This window comes from Somniosus microcephalus, chromosome 3, assembly GCF_052327205.1.
Source record: "Somniosus microcephalus isolate GS21.2 chromosome 3, FLI_Smic_1.0, whole genome shotgun sequence".
NCBI lineage: Eukaryota > Metazoa > Chordata > Chondrichthyes > Squaliformes > Somniosidae > Somniosus > Somniosus microcephalus.
In genome coordinates, this window is record NC_140989.1 from 221,568,548 (window position 1) to 221,591,273 (window position 22,726).

Below are 22,726 nucleotides of genomic sequence, written 5' to 3' on the forward strand. Positions count from 1 at the left end.
GTCCCATCACTGATAGATACTGAGCCATCACTGATAGATACTGTCCCATCACTGATAGATACTGTCCAATCATTGTTGGATAAAGTCACATCACTGATAGATACTGTCCCGTCAATGATAGATACTGACCCATCACTGATTGATACGGCCCCATCATTGATCGATACTGAAAGATACTGACACATAACTGATAGATACTGTCACATCACTGACAGATACTGATAGACACTGACTGATGACTGATAGATACTGACCCATTACAGAAAGATACTGTCCTGTCACTGGGAGATACTGTCCCATCACTGATATATGCTGATCTATTACTCATATATACTGTAACATCACTGATTGATAATGACCCATCACTGATAGATACTATCCGAACACTGATACATACTGTCCAATCATTGATGGATACAGTCCCATTGCTGATTGATACTGACCCAACACTGATTGATACTGACCCATCATCGATAGATGCTGACCCATCACTGCTAGATACTGTCCCATCACTGCTGGAAACTGTCCCATCACTGCCAGATATAGTCCTATCACTGATAGATACGGACCCATCACTGATACGTGCTTTCACATCACTGATAAATACTGACCCATTACTGATAGATACTGACCCGTCACTGATAGATACTATCCCATCACTGATAGATACTATACAATAACTGATAGATACTGTCCAATCATTGATGGATGCAGTCCCATTGCTGATTGATACGGACCCATCATTGATAGATACTGAAAGATACGGGCCCATTACAGACAGATACTTTCCCATCACTGATATATACTGTCCCATCACTGATAGATACTGATAGATACTGAGCCATCACTGATAGATACTGTCCCATCACTGATAGATACTGTCCAATCATTGTTGGATAAAGTCACATCACTGGTAAATACTGTCCCATCAATGATAGATACTGACCCATCACTGATTGATACGGCCCCATCATTGATAGATACTGAAAGATACTGACACATAACTGATAGATACTGTCACATCACGGACAGATACTGATAGACACTGACCGATGACTGATAGATACTGACCCATTACAGAAAGATACTGTCCTGTCACTGGTAGATACTGTCCCATCACTGATATATGCTGACCTATTACTCATATATACTATAACATCACTGATTGATAATGACCCATCACTGATAGATACTATCCGAACACTGATACATACTGTCCAATCATTGATGGATACAGTCCCATTGCTGATTGATACTGACCCAACACTGATTGATACTGACCCATCATCGATAGATGCTGACCCATCACTGCTAGATACTGTCCCATCACTGCTAGAAACTGTCTCATCACTGCCAGATATAGTCCTATCACTGATAGATACGGACCCATCACTGATACGAGCTTTCACATCACTGATATATACTGACCCATTACTGATAGATACTGACCCATCACTGATAGATACTATCCCATCACTGACAGATACTATACAATAACTGATAGATACTGTCCAATCATTGATGGATGCAGTCCCATTGCTGATTGATACGGACCCATCATTGATAGATACTGAAAGATACGGACCCATTACAGACAGATACTTTCCCATCACTGATATATACTGTCCCATCACTGATAGATACTGATAGATACTGAGCCATCACTGATAGATACTGTCCCATCACTGATAGATACTGGCCAATCATTGTTGGATAAAGTCACATCACTGGTAGTTACTGTCCCATCACTGATACGTACTGACACATCAATGGTAGATACTGACAGATATTGAACCGTCACTGATAGATACTGACTCATCACTGATAGATAATGTCCCATCACTGATAGATTCTGACCCATCCCTGATAGATAATGTAGCATCACCGATAAATACTGAATCAAAACTGATAGATACAGTCACAAATCTGATAGATATTGTCCTATCACAGATAGATACTGACCCATCACTGATATATACTGAACCATTACTGATAGATGCTGTCACATCACTGATAGATACAGCGCCATCATTGATAGTCACTGATAGATACTATCCAATAACTGATAGATACTGTCCAATCATTGATGGATACAGTCCCATTGCTGATTGATACTGACCCACCACTGATAGATACTGACCCATCATCAATAGGTCCTGACCCATCACTGCTAGATACTGTCCCATCACTGCTAGAAACTGTCCCTCACTGCAAGATACAGTCCTATCACTGATAGATATGGACCCATCACTGATACGTGCTTTCACATCACTGATAAATACTGACCCATTACTGATAGACACTGACCCGTCACTGATAGATACTGTCCCATCACTGTTAGATACTGTCCCATTACAGATAGATACTGACACATTACTGATAGGTATTGACCCATCACTGATAGATAATGTCACATCACTGACAGATACTGACCCATCAATGATAGATACTGACCCATCACTGATTGATACGGCCCCATCATTGATAGATACTGAAAGATACTGACACATAACTGATAGATACTGTCACATCACTGACAGATACTGATAGACACTGACCGATGACTGATAGATACTGACCCATTACAGAAAGATACTGTCCCGTCACTGGTAGATACTGTCCCATCACTGATATATGCTGACCTATTACTCATATATACTGTAACATCACTGATTGATAATGACCCATCACTGATAGATACTATCCGAACACTGATACATACTGTCCAATCATTGATGGATACAGTCCCATTGCTGATTGATACTGACCCAACACTGATTGATACTGACCCATCATCGATAGATGCTGACCCATCACTGCTAGATACTGTCCCATCACTGCTAGAAGCTGTCCCATCACTGCCAGATATAGTCCTATCACTGATAGATACGGACCCATCACTGATACGTGCTTTCACATCACTGATAAATACTGACCCATTACTGATAGATACTGACCCGTCACTGATAGATACTGTCCCATCACTGATAGATACTATCCGATAACTGATAGATACTGTCCAATCATTGATGGATGCAGTCCCATTGCTGATTGATACGGACCCATCACTGATAGATACTGACCCATCATCAATAGATACTGACCCATCACTGCTAGATACTGTGCAATCACTGCTAGAAACTATCCAATCACTGCCAGATACAGTCCTATCACTGATAGATACGGACCCATCACTGATACGTGCTTTCACATCACTGATAAATACTGACCCATTACTGATAGATACTGACACATCATTGATAGATACTGTCCCATCACTGCGTAGATACTGTCCCATCACTGATAGATACTGTCCCATCATTGATAGATACTGTCCCATCACTGATAGATGCTGACCCATCACTGTTAGATACTGTCCCATCACTGATAGATACTGAACCATCACTGTTAGATACTGTTCCATTACAGATAGACACTGATAGATACTGACACATTACTGATAGGCATTGACACATCACTGATAGATAATATCACATCACTGACAGATACTGACCCATCAATGATAGATACTGACCCATCACTGATAGATACGGCCCCATCATTGATATCTACTGAAAGATATGGACCCATTACAGACAGATACATTCCCATCACTGATAGATACTGTCCCATCACTGATAGATACTGATAGATACTGAGCCATCACTGATAGATACTGTCCCATTACTGATAGATACTGTCCAATCATTGTTGGATAAAGTCACATCACTGATAGATACTGTCCCATCACTGATAGATACTGATAGATACTGAGCCATCACTGATAGATACTGTACCATTACTGATAGATACTGTCCAATCATTGTTGGATAAAGTCACATCACTGATAGATACTGTCCCATCAATGACAGATACTGAAAGATACTGAACCATCACTGATAGATACTGAACCATCACTGATAGATACTGTCCCATCACTGATAGATACTGATAGATACTGAGCCATCACTGATAGATACTGTACCATTACTGATAGATACTGTCCAATCATTGTTGGATAAAGTCACATCACTGATAGATACTGTCCCATCAATGACAGATACTGAAAGATACTGAACCATCACTGATAGATACTGACCCATCACTGATAGATACAGTCACAAAACTGATAGATATTGTCCTATCACTGATAGATACTGTCCTATCACAGATAGATACTGACCAATCACTGATATATACTGACCCATTACTGATAGATACTGTCCCATCACTGATAGATACTGTCCCATCATTGATAGATACTGAACCATCACTGATAGATTTTGACCCATCACTGATAGCTACTGTCCCATCACTGACAGATACTGACCCATCAACGATAGATACTGACCCATCACTGATAGCTACAGCACCATCTTTGATAGATACTGAAAGATACTGACCCATAACTGATAGATGCTGTCCCATCACTGATAGATACTGATAGGCACTGACCGATGACTGATAGATACTGACCCATTACAGATAGATACTTTCCCATTACTGATAGATGCTGACCTATTACTGATATATACTGTCCCATCACTGATAGATACCTATAGATACTGACCCCTCATGGATAGATACTGTCCCATCACTGATAGATGCTGTCCAATCATTGATGGATACAGTCCCATCACTGATAGATACTGACCATCACTGATAGATACTGACCCATCACTGATAGATTCTGTCCCATCACTGCTAGATACAGTCATATCACTGATAGATACGGACCCATCACTGATACGCACTTTCACATCACTGCTAGATACTGTCCCATAACTGATACATACTGACCCATCACTGTTAAATACTTAGCCATCACTGCTAGATACTGTCCCAACACTGATAGATACTGTCCCATCACTGATAGATACTGACCCATCAATGATAGATACTGACCCATCACTGATAGATACTGTCCCATCACTGATAGATGCTGACCCATTACTAATATATACCGTCCCATCACAGATAGATAACGATATACTGAAACATCACTGATAGATACTATCCGATCACTGATAGATGCTGTCCCATCATTGTTAGATACTGTCCAATCACTGATAGATATTGACCCATCACTGATAGATACTGTCCCATCACTGATAGATAATGTCGCATAATTGAGAGATACTGTCCCGACACTGATAGATACTGTCCCATCACTGATAGATACTGTCCCATCACTGACAGATACTGACCCATCAACGATAGATACTGACCCATCACTGATAGATACAGTCACAAAACTGATAGATATTGTCCTATCACTGATAGATACTGTCCTTTCACAGATAGATACTGACCAATCACTGATATATACTGACCCATTACTGATAGATACTGTCCCATCACTGATAGATACTGTCCCATCATTGATAGATACTGAACCATCACTGATAGATTTTGACCCATCACTGATAGCTACTGTCCCATCACTGACAGATACTGACCCATCAACGATAGATACTGACCCATCACTGATAGCTACAGCACCATCTTTGATAGATACTGAAAGATACTGACCATAACTGACAGATGCTGTCCCATCACTGATAGATACTATCCCATCACTGATAGATACTGTCCCATCACTGACAGATACTGACCCATCAACGATAGATACTGACCCATCACTGATAGATACAGCGCCAGCATTGATAGATACTGAAACATACTGAACCATAACTGATAGATACTGTCCCATCACTGATAGATACTGATGGAAACTGACTCATGACTGATAGATACTAACATTTTGCAGATAGATACTGACCATCATTGATAGATAATGTCCCATCACTGATAGATGCTGACAGATACAGACCCATCATTGATAGATACTGACCCATCACTGATAGATACTGTCCAATCATTGATGGATATAGTCCCTTCACTGATAGATACTGACCCATCACTGATAGATACTGACACATCAATGGTAGATACTGACAGATACTGAACTGACACTGATAGATAAAGAAACCTCACTGTTAAATGCCTTCCCATTATTGATAGATACTGGCACATCAATGATAGATACTGACCCATCAGTGATAGATGCTGACGCAGTATTGATAGATGCTGGTAGATACTGACACATAACTGATAGATACTGACCCATCACTGAAATATACTGTCAACTCACTGATAGATGCTAACCCATCACTGAAATATATTGTCCCATCACTGATAGATAAAGATATACTTACACATCACTGATAGATACTATTGCATCACTGATAGATGCTGTCCCATCATTGATAGATACTGTCCAATCACTGATAGATACTGACCCATCACTTATAGATAAGGACACATCATTGATAGATACTGTCCCATCACTGATAGGTACTGACACATCAATGGTAGATACTGACAGATACTTAACCGTCACTGATAGATAAAGAAACCTCGCTGTTATATACTGTCCCATCAATGATAGATACTGAGAGATACTGAACCATCACTGATAGATATTGACCCATCACTGATAGATACTGTCCCATCACTGATAGATACTGACCCATCAATGATAGATGCTTACCCATCAGTGATAGATACTGACCCATCACTGAAAGATACTGATCCAATACTGATAGATACTGTCCCATCGCTGATAGATACTGATAGACACTGACCCATCACTGATAGTTACTGACCCATCACTGATAGATACTATCCCATCACTGATAGATGCTGACCCATTACTGATATATACTGACCCATCACTGATAGATAATGATATACTGACACCACACTGATAGATAATATCCCATCACTGTTGATGCTGTTCCATTCTTGATAGATACTGTGCAATCACTGGTAGATACTGACTCATCACTGATAGATAATGTCCCACCACTGATAGATACTGACCCATCCCTGATAGATAATGTAGCATCACTGATAAATACTGAATCAAAACTGATAGATACAGTCACAAATCTGATAGATATTGTCCTATCAATGATAGATACTGTCCTATCACAGATAGATACTCACCCATCACTGATATATACTGAACCATTACTGATAGATGCTGTCACATCACTGATAGATACTGTCCCAGCATTGATAGATACTGAACCATCACTGATAGATACTAACCCATTACTGATAGATACAGCGCCATCATTGATAGATACGGAAGGACACTGACCCATAACTGATAGATACTGTCCCATCACTGATAGATACTGATAGACACTGACCGATGACTGATAGATACTGACCCATTACAGAAAGATACTGTCCCGTCACTGGTAGATACTGTCCCATCACTGATATATGCTGACCTATTACTGATATATACTGTAACATCACTGATAGATACTGACCCATCACTGGTAGATGCTATCCGATCACTGACAGCTACTGTCCAATCATTGATGGATACAAACCCATTGCTGATTGATACTGACCCATCACTGATAGATACTGACCCATCATCAATAGATACTGACCCATCACTGATAGATACTGACCCATCACTGTTAGATACTGTCCCATCACTGCTAGAAACTGTCCCATCACTGCCAGATACAGTCCTATCACTGATAGATACGGACCCATCACTGATAAATACTGACCCATTACTGATAAATACTGACCTGTCACTGATAGATACTGTCCCATCACTGATAGATGCTGACACATCATTGATAGATACTGTCCCATCACTGATAGATACTGACCCATCACTGTTAGATACTGTCCCATCACTGATAGATACTGAACCATCACTGTTAGATACTGTCCCATTACAGATATATACTGACAGATACTGACACATTACTGATAGGTATTGACCCATCACTGATAGATAATGTCACATCACTGCCAGATACTGACCCATCAATGATAGATACTGACTCATCACTGATAGATACAGCCCCATCATTGATATATACTGAAAGATATGGACCCATTACAGACAGATACTTTCCCATCACTGATAGATACTGCCCCATCACTGATAGATACTGATAGATACTGAGCCATCACTGATAGATACTGTCCCATCACTGATGTATACTGTCCAATCATTGTTGGATAAAGTCACATCCCTGATAGATACTGTCCCATCACTGATAGGTACTGACACATCAATGGTAGATACTGACAGATATTGAACCGTCACTGATAGATAAAGACACCTCGCTGATAGATACTGTCCCATCACTGATAGATACTGACCCATCAATGATAGATGCTGACCCATCAGTGATAGATGCTGACCCATCAGTGATAGATACTGATCCAATACTGATACTGTCCCATCTCTGATAGATACTGATAGACACTGACCCATCACTGATAGCTACTGACCCATCACTGATAGATACTGTCCCATCACTGATAGATGCTGAACCATTACTGATATTTACTGACCCATCACTGATAGATAACGATATACTGACACCTCACTGATAGATACTTTCCCATCACTGATAGATGCTGTTCCATCATTGATAGATACTATGCAATCACTGATAGATACTGCCTCATCACTGATAGATAATGTCCCATCACTGATAGATACTGACCCATCTCTGATAGATAATGTAGCATCACTGATAAATACTGAATCAAAACTGATAGATACAGTCACAAATCTGATAGATATTGTCCTATCAATGATAGATACTGTCCTATCACAGAGAGATACTGACCCATCACTGATATATACTGAACCATTACTGATAGATGCTGTCCCAGCATTGATAGATACTGAACCATCACTGATAGATATTGACCCATCACTGATAGATACAGCGCCATCATTGATAGATACTGAAAGATACTGACTAATAACTGATAGATACTGTCCCATCACTGATAGATACTGATAGACACTGACTGATGTCTGATAGATACTGACCCATTACAGAAAGATACTGTCCCGTCACTGGTAGATACTGTCCCATCACTGATATATGCTGACCTATTACTGATATATACTGTAACATCACTGATAGATACTGACCCATCACTGATAGATACTATCCGAACACTGATAGATACTGTCCAATCATTGATGGATACAGTCTCGTTGCTGATTGATACTGACCCATCACTGATAGATACTGACCCATCATCGATAGATACTGACCCATCACTGCTAGATACTGTCCCATCACTTCTAGAAACTGTCTCATCACTGCCAGATACAGTCCTATCACTGATAGATACGGACCTGTTAAATCCGTGAATCTTGATGTATGGTGTCCTTCAATAAATAGACAGAGACTGCAGAGGAACAATCAACAGGTGTTTACTGGATGAGGACGCTGCTCGGCCTTCCCCTATGCCGTCGGTCGGCTCCAGCCGCCGTCGTCTGGGAAGGGGTCTGCGCCGTACCTGCTGCCATCCCGTCTCGCTGGATTCTCCGCTGGGTGGTCGACGCCCATGCCCCTGGAATCTGCCTTCTTCTGCAGAGTTGCAGGTAGGTTCGAATCGATTTGTCGCCAATGTTAAATCCGTGAATCTTGATGTATGGTGTCCATCAATAAATAGACAGAGACTACAGAGGAACAATCAACAGGTGTTTACTGGATGTGGGTTGCTCTAAAACTAACAGTACAGATCCCTACTCAGGGTTATATACAGGTGTGGTCACTGCCGGTACTGCAGTATACAGGAGATGTAAAAAGTAGTTCTCCCCTTAAAGGTACATACACTACAATTCCTCCCCTTTTCGATTAACAGTACCATAACATTCATTTAACAATTAACACTTTTAACATGCAACATTAACTGAATATATTCCATTTATAAATTCCGTCTTTGGGGCGGCTTCCTGATCCTTTCGGGATAGCGCCTTTCCTGAGTGTCTTGCTCTTGGTGCGGAGGCGATTCTGGCCCCCTGTCGTCGGTTGGTTCATCAGCTTCCTATGCTACTGTTTCTGGGGTAGATGCTACCTGTATGTCGGGTTCATTTCCAGGTACGCGAGACATGGGGTTGACTCGTTCCTGTGACTCTAGGATCTGGTCGACATGGCATCTCACAATGTTCTCCCCAACATCCACTGTGTACATTAGTGGCCCCTGCCGTGTGCATATCGTTCCTGGTTGCCATTTCTCTGTTCGGCAGTCGCGGGCCAAGACTGGTTGCCCTACATTGAAGCTCCTTGTCGGCTTCTCATTGATGTGCTGGAATTGCTTATTCTCAACATCTCTTCGTACATTTGGTCTGAGCAAATCCAGGCGAGATCTCAACCTTCGGTTAAAGAACATCATGGCCGGGGTCTGGTTGGTGACTGCATGTGTCGCATTTCTGTAGGCTAACAGGAAATTGTCCACCTTATGCTGCAGTGGAATGTCGTCATCGCACATGGCCCTTACTGGTTTTTTAAAGGTTTGTACGAACCTCTCAGCCAATCCATTTCTGGCTGGATGATACGGGCCGGATGTGTAATGCCTTACCCCATTCCTTTTCATAAATTTCCGAAGCTCTTCGGACACAAACTGTGGTCCGTTATCAGAGCAAATCTGCTCTGGCAAGCCGTTCCTGGCAAATATGGTCCGTAGGACTGCAATCATTTTCTCCGTGGTGGTGGAGGACATTTTGATCACCTCAGGCCATTTCGAGTGCGCATCCACGGCTATTAAAAACATTGAGTCCATGAATGGCCCAGCAAAATCAATATGCACCCATTATCATGGAGAGGAGGGCCACTCCCATGGGTGTAGAGGGGCATGCGGTGGTGCATTTTGGACCTTCTGGCATCCTGAGCAGCTCTTTGTCAGGTCTTCGATTTGCTGATCGATCCCTGGCCACCACACATAAGCCCTAGCAAGGCTTTTCATTTTCACCCCTCCCAGATGGCCTTCGTGAAGCTCATTGAGCACTCGCTCCCTTAACTTGTGTGGAATTACCACTCGGGATCCACAAATCAAGGTCCCCTGGCATACTGACAGCTGTTCTCTTCTGGATGAGAATGCTGGCAACAGTGAGTCGCCATGTGTCGGCCATCCCTTCACCGTCAAGTCATATACCCGAGACAGTGTCGGGTCATTTCGGGTCTCCTTCTCTATAACCGCGTTAGTTACTGGCAAGCGTTCAATTATAGTCGAATTAAATATTTCGACAGGGTCCACTGCTGGTGCTTCCTCCGCAGTAGGCAGTGGCAGGCGTGATAGCCCATCAGCGTTTCCATGCTGTTTCGTGCCCTTATACTCTATTTCATATTGGTTCGCCCCTAGAAAAAGGGACCATCTTTGTAGCCGTTGTGCAGTCATCACCGGAACGCCCTTCTTTGGATTAAAGATGGAGACAAGTGGTTGGTGGTCGGTCAGCAAGGTGAACTTCTTCCCGTGCAGATATTGGTTGAGCTTTTTCACTCCCCACACTAGGCTGAGGGCCTCCCTGTCAATCTGGGCGTAGTTAAGCTCGGCTGAGGTTAGTGACCGAGACGCAAAGGCTACTGGCCTCTCCAACCCGTCTGGGAATTTGTGCGACAGCACCGCTCCAATACCATAGGGTGATGCATCACACGCCAACCGAATTGGTAGTGCTGGGTTGAAATGAGCCAACACCTCTTTTGATGTGATCAATTCTTTGCACTTCTGGAAAGCTCGTTTACATTCGTCATTCCACTTCCATGGTACCCCCGTTTGCAGTAGGGTGTTCAGTGGGTGTAGTACTGTAGACAAATTAGGCAAGAACTTATGGTAGTAGTTCACCAGCCCGAGGAACGACTTCAGTTGTGACACATTTTCCGGTGCTGGAGCCTTGACTACTGCCTCAATCTTTTCAGGGGACTTATGTAACCCCTCTTCATCAATAACGTGGCCACAATACGAGATCTGCTTCTGGAAAAACTCACATTTGTGGCGATTAGCTCGGAGCCCATATTCCTTCAATCTAGTGAGCACCTGCTCCAGGTTGGCGAGGTGATCACTGTCATTTTCGCCCGTGACCAGGATGTTGTCCAAATAACACTGGGTCCCTGGAATCCCTTGCAGGACTTGATCCATTGCCCTTTGCCAAATAGCCGGAGCTGATGCTACCCCGAACACCAGCCGGTTGTATTGGTAGAGACCTTTATGAGTGTTGATTGTGAGGTACTGTTTCGAGGCTTCTTCTACCTCCATTTGCAGGTACGGCTGGGCCAGATCAATCTTAGTGAAGCGTTTTCCTCCAGATAGCGAGGCGACAATATCTTCAATCCGCAGAAGCGGATATTGTACCGTGTGAAGGACTGTGTTGACTGTCACCTTAAAATCCCCACAGATGCGAACCTTCTTTGGTTCCCCAGGCGTATTACTCAACGACCTCTTCATTACAGGAACGATGGGTGTAGCCCACTCGCTCCAGTCCACTTTGGACAGTACTCCTGAACGTTCCAAACCTTCCAGCTCTGCTTTGATGGCTGGGCGGATCACGTAAGGTACCGGTCTGGCCTTAAAAAACTTTGGGCTTGCATTTTCCTCTATTTTGATCATCGCTGTTATGCCTTTTAGTGTTCCGAGTCCCTCCTGGAACACTTCTTGTGCGTCAGTTAGCATTTTTGTTAGTCGTCCAGGTGTGCCGTCGTCATCCTTTTTGGCATCTACAGTCAGTGCTTGTATGGAATGCCAATCTAGTTGTATCTTCCAGATCCATTCACGCCCTAGTAGTGGTGGTCCTCCATCTGGCAATACATAAAGGTCCATTTTTGGTGTTTCCTTGCCGTTATATATAACGTTCACCTTTATTTTTCCTTTGGGATAGACTTTTTGCCCTGTGTACGTCTTCAAGACAATCTCTGTATCTCTCAAGGGTATATGTGAGAAAAGCCGCTTGTAGTCCCTTCGGTTTATGACTGTTAGGGCTGATCCTGTGTCCAATTCCATTTTCACTTGGACTCCGTCTATCTTGAGCGTGACCCAGATAGTTTGGTGATCCTCCATTTTGATTACATTATGTAGTTTCAGACAACCCTGCTCCTTGCTTCCGGAGTCTGTATCACTTTTCTGTTCGTCTGAACTACTCTCCGTCACCTTATGTACCTTTTGTACTTCTCCTGTGGAGATTTCTTGCTGCTGGTTTTCTTCCCTGACCTGCAGACTCTTGCTATGTGTCCTACTTTTCCACACTGTCTGCACACTTGGTCCTTGAACTAACAATTCTTATGGTCGTGTGTTGTTCTGCTGCAGCGATAACACTTCACTGCTCCATATGACATTTCATTTGTGCCATATTCTTGTGGTCTCTGTTGTATCTCTGCAGCGCACCGTGTGGCTGCTTCGTGTGATACTGCCATGCTGAAAGCCTTGTCCAGCGTAAGATCTTTTTCTGATAGAAGCCGTTTCTGGGTTCCTTCACTTTGAAGCCCACACACAAACTTGTCCCTTAAAGTATCTGCTAGTCCCATTCCAAACTGGCAGTGTTTCGATAGCTTACGCAGTTCCGTTAAATACTCAGCATTACTTTCGTCTTTATGCTGGTTCCTTTTGTGAAACTTAAATCTTTCTGCTATCAGCAGCGGTGTGGGGTTTAAGTGGTCCTGTAGGATTGCCACTATGCTTTCAAAATCCTTTTCCACTGGCTTCTCTGGGGTTACTAGGTTTTGCAGTAAGCCATACGTTTTTGCACTCATGGAATTCAACAATACCAGTGCTTTCCTGGCATCTGGCACTTCATTCGCCGTGCATTACACTTCTATGCATTCTACATATGTCGCCCAATCTTTGACTTCATTGTCGAACGCTGTGACACTGCCAGTCTTCCGCATCCCTGGGTGTGGTTAGACTGGCTAAAAATGGCGTCTCCCCTGCTTTCCCTTCTTCTCCGCTGGCTCAAAATGGTGTCTCCCGCGCTCTCCCTTCTTCTCCGCTGCGGCTCAAAAATGGCATCTCCCGTGCTCTCCCTTCTTCTCCGCTGCGGCTCAAATGGCCTCTCCCGCGCTTTCCTTTCTTCTCCCGCGGACGCTGCTCAGCCCTTGAACACCGGCCTCGCTCTGTGCGATTTCCTGCGCGCCTCGCTCATTGACGCCGCTCGGTCCTGAACCCCGGCTGCGCCCCGTGCGCTCTACCCTCTCTCTCTTTTTTTTTCCGTCGACGCCGCTTGGTCTTCAACCCCAGCTGTGCCGTGTGCACTTTACCCTCTCCTTACCCCGTCGACGCTGCTCGGCCTTCCCCTGTGCCGTCGGTCGGCTCCAGCCGCCGCCGTCCGGGAAGGGGTCTGCGCCGTACCTGCTGCCAGCCCGTCTCGCTGGAGTCTCCGCTGGATGGTCGACACCCGTGCCCCTGGAATCTGCCTTCTTCTGCAGAGTTGCAGGTAGGTTCGAATCGACTCGTCGCCAATGTTAAATCCGTGAATCTTGATGTATGGTGTCCTTCAATAAATAGACAGAGACTGCAGAGGAACAATCAACAGGTGTTTACTGGATGTGGGTTGCTCTAAAACTAACAGTACAGATCCCTACTCAGGGTTAAATACAGGTGTGGTCACTGCCGGTACTACAGTATACAGGAGGTGTAAAAAGTAGTTCTCCCCTTAAAGGTACATACACTACAGGACCCATCACTGATACGTGCTTTCACATCACTGATAAGTACTGACCCATTACTGATAGATACTGACCCGTCACTGATAGATACTGTCCCATCACTGATAGATACTGACACATAATTGATAGATACTGTCCCATCACTGATAGATACTGACACATCACTGTTAGATACTGTCCCATCACTGATAGATACTGAACCATCACTGTTAGATACTGTCCCATCACAGATAGATACTGACAGATACTGACACATTACTGATAGGTATTGACACATCACTGATAGATAATTTCCCATCACTGACAGATACTGACCCATCAATGATAGATACTGACCCACCACTGATATATACGGCCCCATCATTGATATATACTGAAAGATACAGACCCATTACAGACAGATACTTTCCCATCGCTGATAGATACTGTCCCATCACTGATAGATACTGATAAATACTGAGCCATCACTGATAGAGACTGTCCCATCACTGATAGAGGCTGACCCATTACTGATATATACTGTCCCATCACTGATAGATACTGATAGATACTGACCCATCACTGATAGATGCTGTCCCATCACTGAAAGATACTGTCCCATCATTGATAGATACTGTCCCATCACTGATAGATACTGTCCTATCACAGACAGATAATGGCCCATCACTGATAGATACTGAACCATCACTGATAGATACTGACCCATCACTGATAGATACTGTCCCACCATTGATACTGTCCTATCACAGATAGATAATGGCCCATCACTGATAGAAACTGACCCATCACTGCTAGATGCTGTCCCATCACTGATAGATACTGTCCCCTCACTGATAGATACAATCCCATCACTGATAGATAGGGACACATTACTGATACGTACTGTCCAATCACTGATAGATCCTGACCTGTCACTGATCAATACTGCCCCATCACTGATATATACTGACCCATCACGGATAGATACTGACCCATCACTGATAGATACTGACCCATCACTGATTGATAAGGACACATCATTGATGCATACTGTCCCATCACTGATAGATACTGACACATCAATGGTAGATACTGAAAGATAGTGAACCGTCACTGATAGATAAAAACACCTCACTGTTAGACACTGTCCCATCAATTGTTGATACTGACAGGTACTGAACCACCACTGATAGATATTGAGCCATCACTGATAAATACTGACCCATCACTGATAGATAATGTTGCATCACTGATAAAAACTGATTCATGACTGAGAGATATAGTCAAGAAACTGATAGATATTGTCCTATCACTGATAGATACTGTCCTATCACAGAGAGACACTGACCCATCACTGATATATATTGAGCCATTACTGATAGATACTGTACCATCACAGATAGATTCTGACAGATACTGACACATTACTGATAGGTATTGACTCATCACTGATAGATACTGACCCAACACTGATAGATACTGCCCCAGCATTGATATATACTGAAAGATACGGACCCATTACAGACAGGTACTTTCCCATCACTGATAGATACTGTCCCATCACAAATAGATACTGTCCAATCATTGATGGATAAAGTCACATCACTGATAGATAATGTCCCATCACTGATAAATACTGATTCATGACAGAGAGATATAGTCACAAAACTGATAGATATTGTCCTATCACTGATAGATACTGTCCTATCACAGAGAGATACTGACCCATCACTGATATATATTGACCCATTACTGATAGATACTGTCCCATCATTGATAGATACTGAATCATCACTGATAGATATTGACCCATCACAGATAGATACAGTCCAATCACTGACAGATACTGATCCATCAATTATAGATTCTGACCCATCACTGATAGATGCAGCACCATCATTGATAGATACTGAAAGATGCTGACCCATATCTGATAGATACTGTCCCATCACTGAATGATACTGATAGACACTGACTGATGACTGATAGATACTGACCAATTACAGATAGATACTGTCCAATCACTGATAGATACTGTCCCATCACTGATAGACAAGACACTGACCTATCACTGATAGAGACTATCCAAACACTGATTGATGCTGACCTATTACTGATATTTACTGTCCCATCACTGATAGATACTGATAGCTACTGACCCATCACTGATAGAGACTGTCCCATCACTGATAGATACTGTCCAATCATTGATGGATGCAGTCCCGTCATGATAGATAGTGACCCATCACTGATAGGTACTGAACCATCATCAATTGATTCTGACCCATCACGGATAGATTCTGTCCCATCACTGATTGAAACTGACCTGTCACTGCTAGATACTTTCCCATCACTGCTAGATACTGTCCCATCACTGCTAGATACTGTCCCATCACTGCTAGATACAGTCATATCACTGATAGATATGGACCCATCATTGATAACTACTTTTGCTTCACTGATAAATACTGACCCATTACTGATAGATACAGACCAGTCATTGATAGATACTGTCACATCACTGACAGATACTGACCCATCATGGTTAGATAATGTCCCATCACTGATAGATACTGACAGATACTTACACATCACTGATAGATATTGACACATCACTTGATAGATACTGTCCCATCACTGACAGATACTGACCGATCAATGATAGATACTGACCCATCACTGATAGATACGGCCCCATCATTGATAGATACTGAAAAATACCGACCCATTACAGATAGATACTCTCCCATCACTGATAGATACTGTCCCATCACTGATAGATGCTGACCCATTACTGATATATAGTGTCCCATCACTGATAGATACTGATAGATACTGAGCCATCACTGATAGATACTGACCCTTTACTGATATATACTGTCCCATCCCTGATGGATACTGATAGATACTGACCCATCACTGATAGATACTGTCCCATGACTGATAGATACTGTCCTATCACAGATAGATAATGGCCCATCACTGATCGATACTGACCCATCACTGATACATACTGTCCCATCACTGCTAGATACAGTATCATCACTGCTAAATACTGTCCCATCACTGATAGATACTGTCCCATCACTGCTAGATAATGTCCCATCACTGCTAGATACTGTCCCATCACTGACAGATACTGACTCATCAGTGTTAGGTACTGTCCCATCACTGATAGTTACTGACAGATACTGACACATCACTGATAGATATTGACCCATCACTTGATAGATACTGTCCTATCACAGAGAGATACTGACCCATCACTGATATATATTGACCCATTACTGATAGATACTGTCCCATCACTGATAGAAACTGTCCCATCACTGATAGATACTGATAGCTACTGACCCATCACTGATAGAGACTGTCCCATCACTGATAGATACTGTCCAATCATTGATGGATGCAGTCCCGTCATGATAGATAGTGACCCATCACTGATAGGTACTGAACCATCATCAATTGATTCTGACCCATCACTGATAGATTCTGTCCCATCACTGATTGAAACTGACCTGTCACTGCTAGATACTTTCCCATCACTGCTAGATACTGTCCCATCACTGCTAGATACTGTCCCATCACTGCTAGATACAGTCATATCACTGATAGATATGGACCCATCATTGATAACTACTTTTGCTTCACTGATAAATACTGACCCATTACTGATAGATACAGACCCGTCATTGATAGATACTGTCACATCACTGACAGATACTGACCCATCATGGTTAGATAATGTCCCATCACTGATAGATACTGACAGATACTTACACATCACTGATAGATATTGACACATCACTTGATAGATACTGTCCCATCACTGACAGATACTGTCCTATCACAGAGAGATACTGACCCATCACTGATATATATTGACCCATTACTGATAGATACTGTCCCATCACTGATAGAAACTGTCCCATCATTGATAGATACGATCCATCACTGATAGATATTGACCCATCACAGATAGATACTGTCCAATCACTGACAGATATTGACCCATCAACGATAGATTCTGACCCATCACTGATAGATACAGTGTGAGAAGTCACACAACACCAGGTTATAGTCCAACAGCTTTATTTGAAGTCACAAGCTTTCGGAGTGCTGCCCCTTCGTCAGGAGAAGTGGAGAGATGCATAAAGACACAGCTTATATAGTCAGAGAATAATGTCAGATGTTTACAGGTAATCTTTCTAACTGCCATTTATCACACCTCGGCAGAGAGATAATCACAGCAATCAAAGGAGTGAATGGTGTCCAAACAGGTCAGTCAGGAAAACATTACATCAAAGAACAATGAGGTTAGGTCACAAGGGGTCAAATGTTGCAGATGCTGGGGTCTGTGTGAAAAACCAAAAAACTGACAAAAAACATTTTCTTTGCTGGAAATCACAGCAGGTCCGGCCGCATCTGTGTGGAGAGAACAAGCCAACAACGACTCGAGTCTGGATGACCCTACGTCAGCTGGGGTTACATGTAGCGTGACATGAACCCAAGATCCCGGTTCAGGCCATCCTCATGGGTGCGGAACTTGGCTATCAGTTTCTGCTCGATGATTTTGCGTTGTCGTGTGTCTCGAAGGCCGCCTTGTGTCCACCCCAGTCCAACTCTGGCGTCTCCAGACCATGATAGATACAGCGCCATCATTGCTAGATACTGAAAGATACTGACCCATGTCTGATAGATATAGTCCCATCACTGAAAGATACTGATAGACACTGACTGATGACTGATAGTTAATGACCAATTACAGGTAGATACTGTCCAATCACTCATAGATAATGTCCCATCATGGATAGACACTGACCTATCACTGATAGATTCGGTCCCATCACTGATAAATGCTGACATATTACTGATATTTAATGTCCCATCACTGATAGATACTGATAGCTACTGACCCATCACTGATAGATACTGTCCCATCACTGATAGATACTGTCCAATCATTGATGGATGCAGTCCCATCACTGATAGATAGTGACACATCACTGATAGATACTGAACCATCATCGATTGATACTGACCCATTACTGATAGATTCTGTCCCATCACTGATAGAAACTGACCCATTACTGCTAGATACTGTCCCATCACTGCTAGATACTGTCCCATCAGTGCTAGATACAGTCCCATCACTGATAGATACGGACCCATCACTGATAGCTACTTTCACTTCAATGATAAATATTGACCCATTACTGATAGATACAGACCCATCATTGATAGATACTCTCACATCACTGACAGATACTGACCCATCATGGTTCGATACTGTCCCATCACTGATAGATACTGACAGATACTGAGACATCACTGATAGATATTGACCCATCACTTGATAGATACTGCCCCATCACTGACAGATACTGACCCATCAATGATAGATACTGACCCATCACTGATAGATACTGCCCCATCATTGATAGATACTGAAAGATACCGACACATTACAGATAGATACTGTCCCATCACTGATAGATACTGTCCCATCACTGATAGATGCTGACCCATTACTGATATATAGTGTCCCATCACTGATAGATACTCATAGATACTGAGCCATCACTGACAGATACTGTCCCATCACTGATAGCTAATGTCCAATCATTGATGGATACAGTCCCGTCACTGATAGATGCTGACCCATTACTGATATATACTGTCCCATCCCTGATAGATACTGATAGATACTGTCCCATCACTGATAGATACTGCCCTATCACAGATAGATAATGGCCAAACAATGATCGATACTGACCCATCACTGATACATACTGTCCCATCAATGCTAGATACTGTCCCATCACTGCTAGATAATGTCCCATCACTGATAGATACAGTCCCATCATTGATAGATATGGACCTGACACTGATACGTACTGTTCCATCACTGATACGTACTGACCCGTTACTGATAGATCCTGACCCATCACTGATCGATACTGTCCCATCACTGATAGATACTGACCCACCATTGATAGATACTGACCCATCACTGATAGATAAGGGCACAACATTGATAGATACGTTTCCATCACTGATAGATACTGACACATCAATGGTAGATACTGACAGATAGTGAACCGTCACTGATAGATAAATGCACCTCACTGTTAGATACTGTCCCATCAATGATTGATACTGCCAGGTACTGAACCATCACTGATTGATATTGAGCCATCACTGATAGATACTGACTCATCACTGAGAAATAATGTCCCATCACTGATAAATACTGACCCATCACTGATAGATAATGTCGCATCACTGATAAATACTGATTCATGACTGATAGATACAGTCACAAATCTGATAGATATTGTCGTATCACTGATAGATACTGTCCTATCACAGATAGACACTGACCCATCACTGATATATACTGACCCATTACTGATAGATACTGTCCCATCATTGATAGATACTGTCCCATCATTGATAGATACTGAACCATCACTGATAGATATTGACCCATCACAGATAGATACTATCCCATCACTGACAGATGCTGTCCCATCAATGATAGATATTGACCCAACACTGATAGATACAACGCCTTCATTGATAGATACTGAAAGATACTGACCGATGACTGATAGATACTGACCAATTAAAAATGGATACTGTCCCGTCACTGATAGATACTGTCCCATCACTGAGAGATACTGACCCATCACTGATAGATACTGTCCCATCACTGATAGATACTGTCCAATCATTGATGGATACAGTCCCATCACTGATAGATACTGTCCCATCACTGATAGAAGCTGACCCATCACTGCTAGATACTGTCCCATCACTGGTAGATACTGTCCCATCACTGATAGATACTGACCCATCACTGATAGATAAGGGCACATCATTGATAGATACGTTCCCATCACTGATAGATACTGACACATCAATGGTAGATACTGACAGATGGTGAACCATCACTGATAGATAAAGGCACCTCACTGTTAGATACTGTCCCATCAATGATTGATACTGACAGGTACTGAACCATCACTGATTGATGTTGAGCCATCACTGATAGATACTGACTCATCACTGAGAAATAATGTCCCATCACTGATAAATACTGACCAATCACTGATAGATAATGTCGCATCACTGATAAATACTGATTCATGACTGATAGTTACAGTCACAAATCTGATAGATATTGTCCTATCAATGATAGATACTGTCCTATCACAGATAGACACTGACCCATCACTGATATATACTGACCCATTACTGATAGATACTGTCCCATCATTGATAGATACTGTCCCATCATTGATAGATACTGAACCATCACTGATAGATATTGACCCATCACAGATAGATACTATCCCATCACTGACAGATGCTGTCCCATCAATGATAGATACTGACCCAACACTGATAGATACAGCGCCTTCATTGATAGATACTGAAAGATACTGACCGATGACTGATAGATACTGACCAATTAAAGATGGATACTGTCCCATCACTGATAGATACTGTCCCATCACTGATAGATACTGACCCATCACTGATAGATACTGTCCCATCACTGATAGATACTGTCCAATCATTGATGGATACAGTCCCATCACTGATAGATACTGTCCCATCACTGAGAGAAGCTGACCCATCACTGCTAGATACTGTCCCATCACTGCTAGATACTGTCCCATCACTGATAGATACTGACCCATCACTGATAGATAAGGGCACATCATTGATAGATACGTTCCCATCACTGATAGATACTGACACATCAATGGTAGATACTGACAGATGGTGAACCGTCACTGATAGTTAAAGGCACCTCACTGTTAGATACTGTCCCATCAATGATTGATACTGACAGGTACAGAACCATCACTGATTGATGTTGAGCCATCACTGAAAGAAACTGACTCATCACTGAGAAATAATGTCCCATCACTGCTAAATACTGACCCATCACTGATAGATAATGTCGCATCACTGATAAACACTGATTCATGACTGATAGATACAGTCACAAATCTGATATTGTCCTATCACTGATAGATACTGTCCTATCACAGATAGACACTGACTCATCACTGATATATACTGACCCATTACTGATAGATGCTGTCCCATCATTGATAGATACTGTCCCATCATTGATAGATACTGTCCCATCATTGATAGATACTGAACCATTACTGATAGATATTGACACATCACAGATTGATAATATCACATCACTGACAGAT

At 42.5% G+C, this 22,726-nt stretch overlaps 1 long non-coding RNA gene across 1 annotated transcript in view; it reads left to right on the forward strand.

Moving 5' to 3' along the window:
- LOC147121725 (uncharacterized) overlaps positions 1 to 22,726 on the forward strand; it is an 83,538-nt gene that overhangs the window by 43,957 nt on the left and 16,855 nt on the right. Inside the window, exon 2 of the long non-coding RNA XR_015077602.1 lies at positions 9,252 to 9,454. This is a non-coding gene — a long non-coding RNA (uncharacterized LOC147121725). The remainder of the gene's footprint in view (positions 1 to 9,251; positions 9,455 to 22,726) is intronic.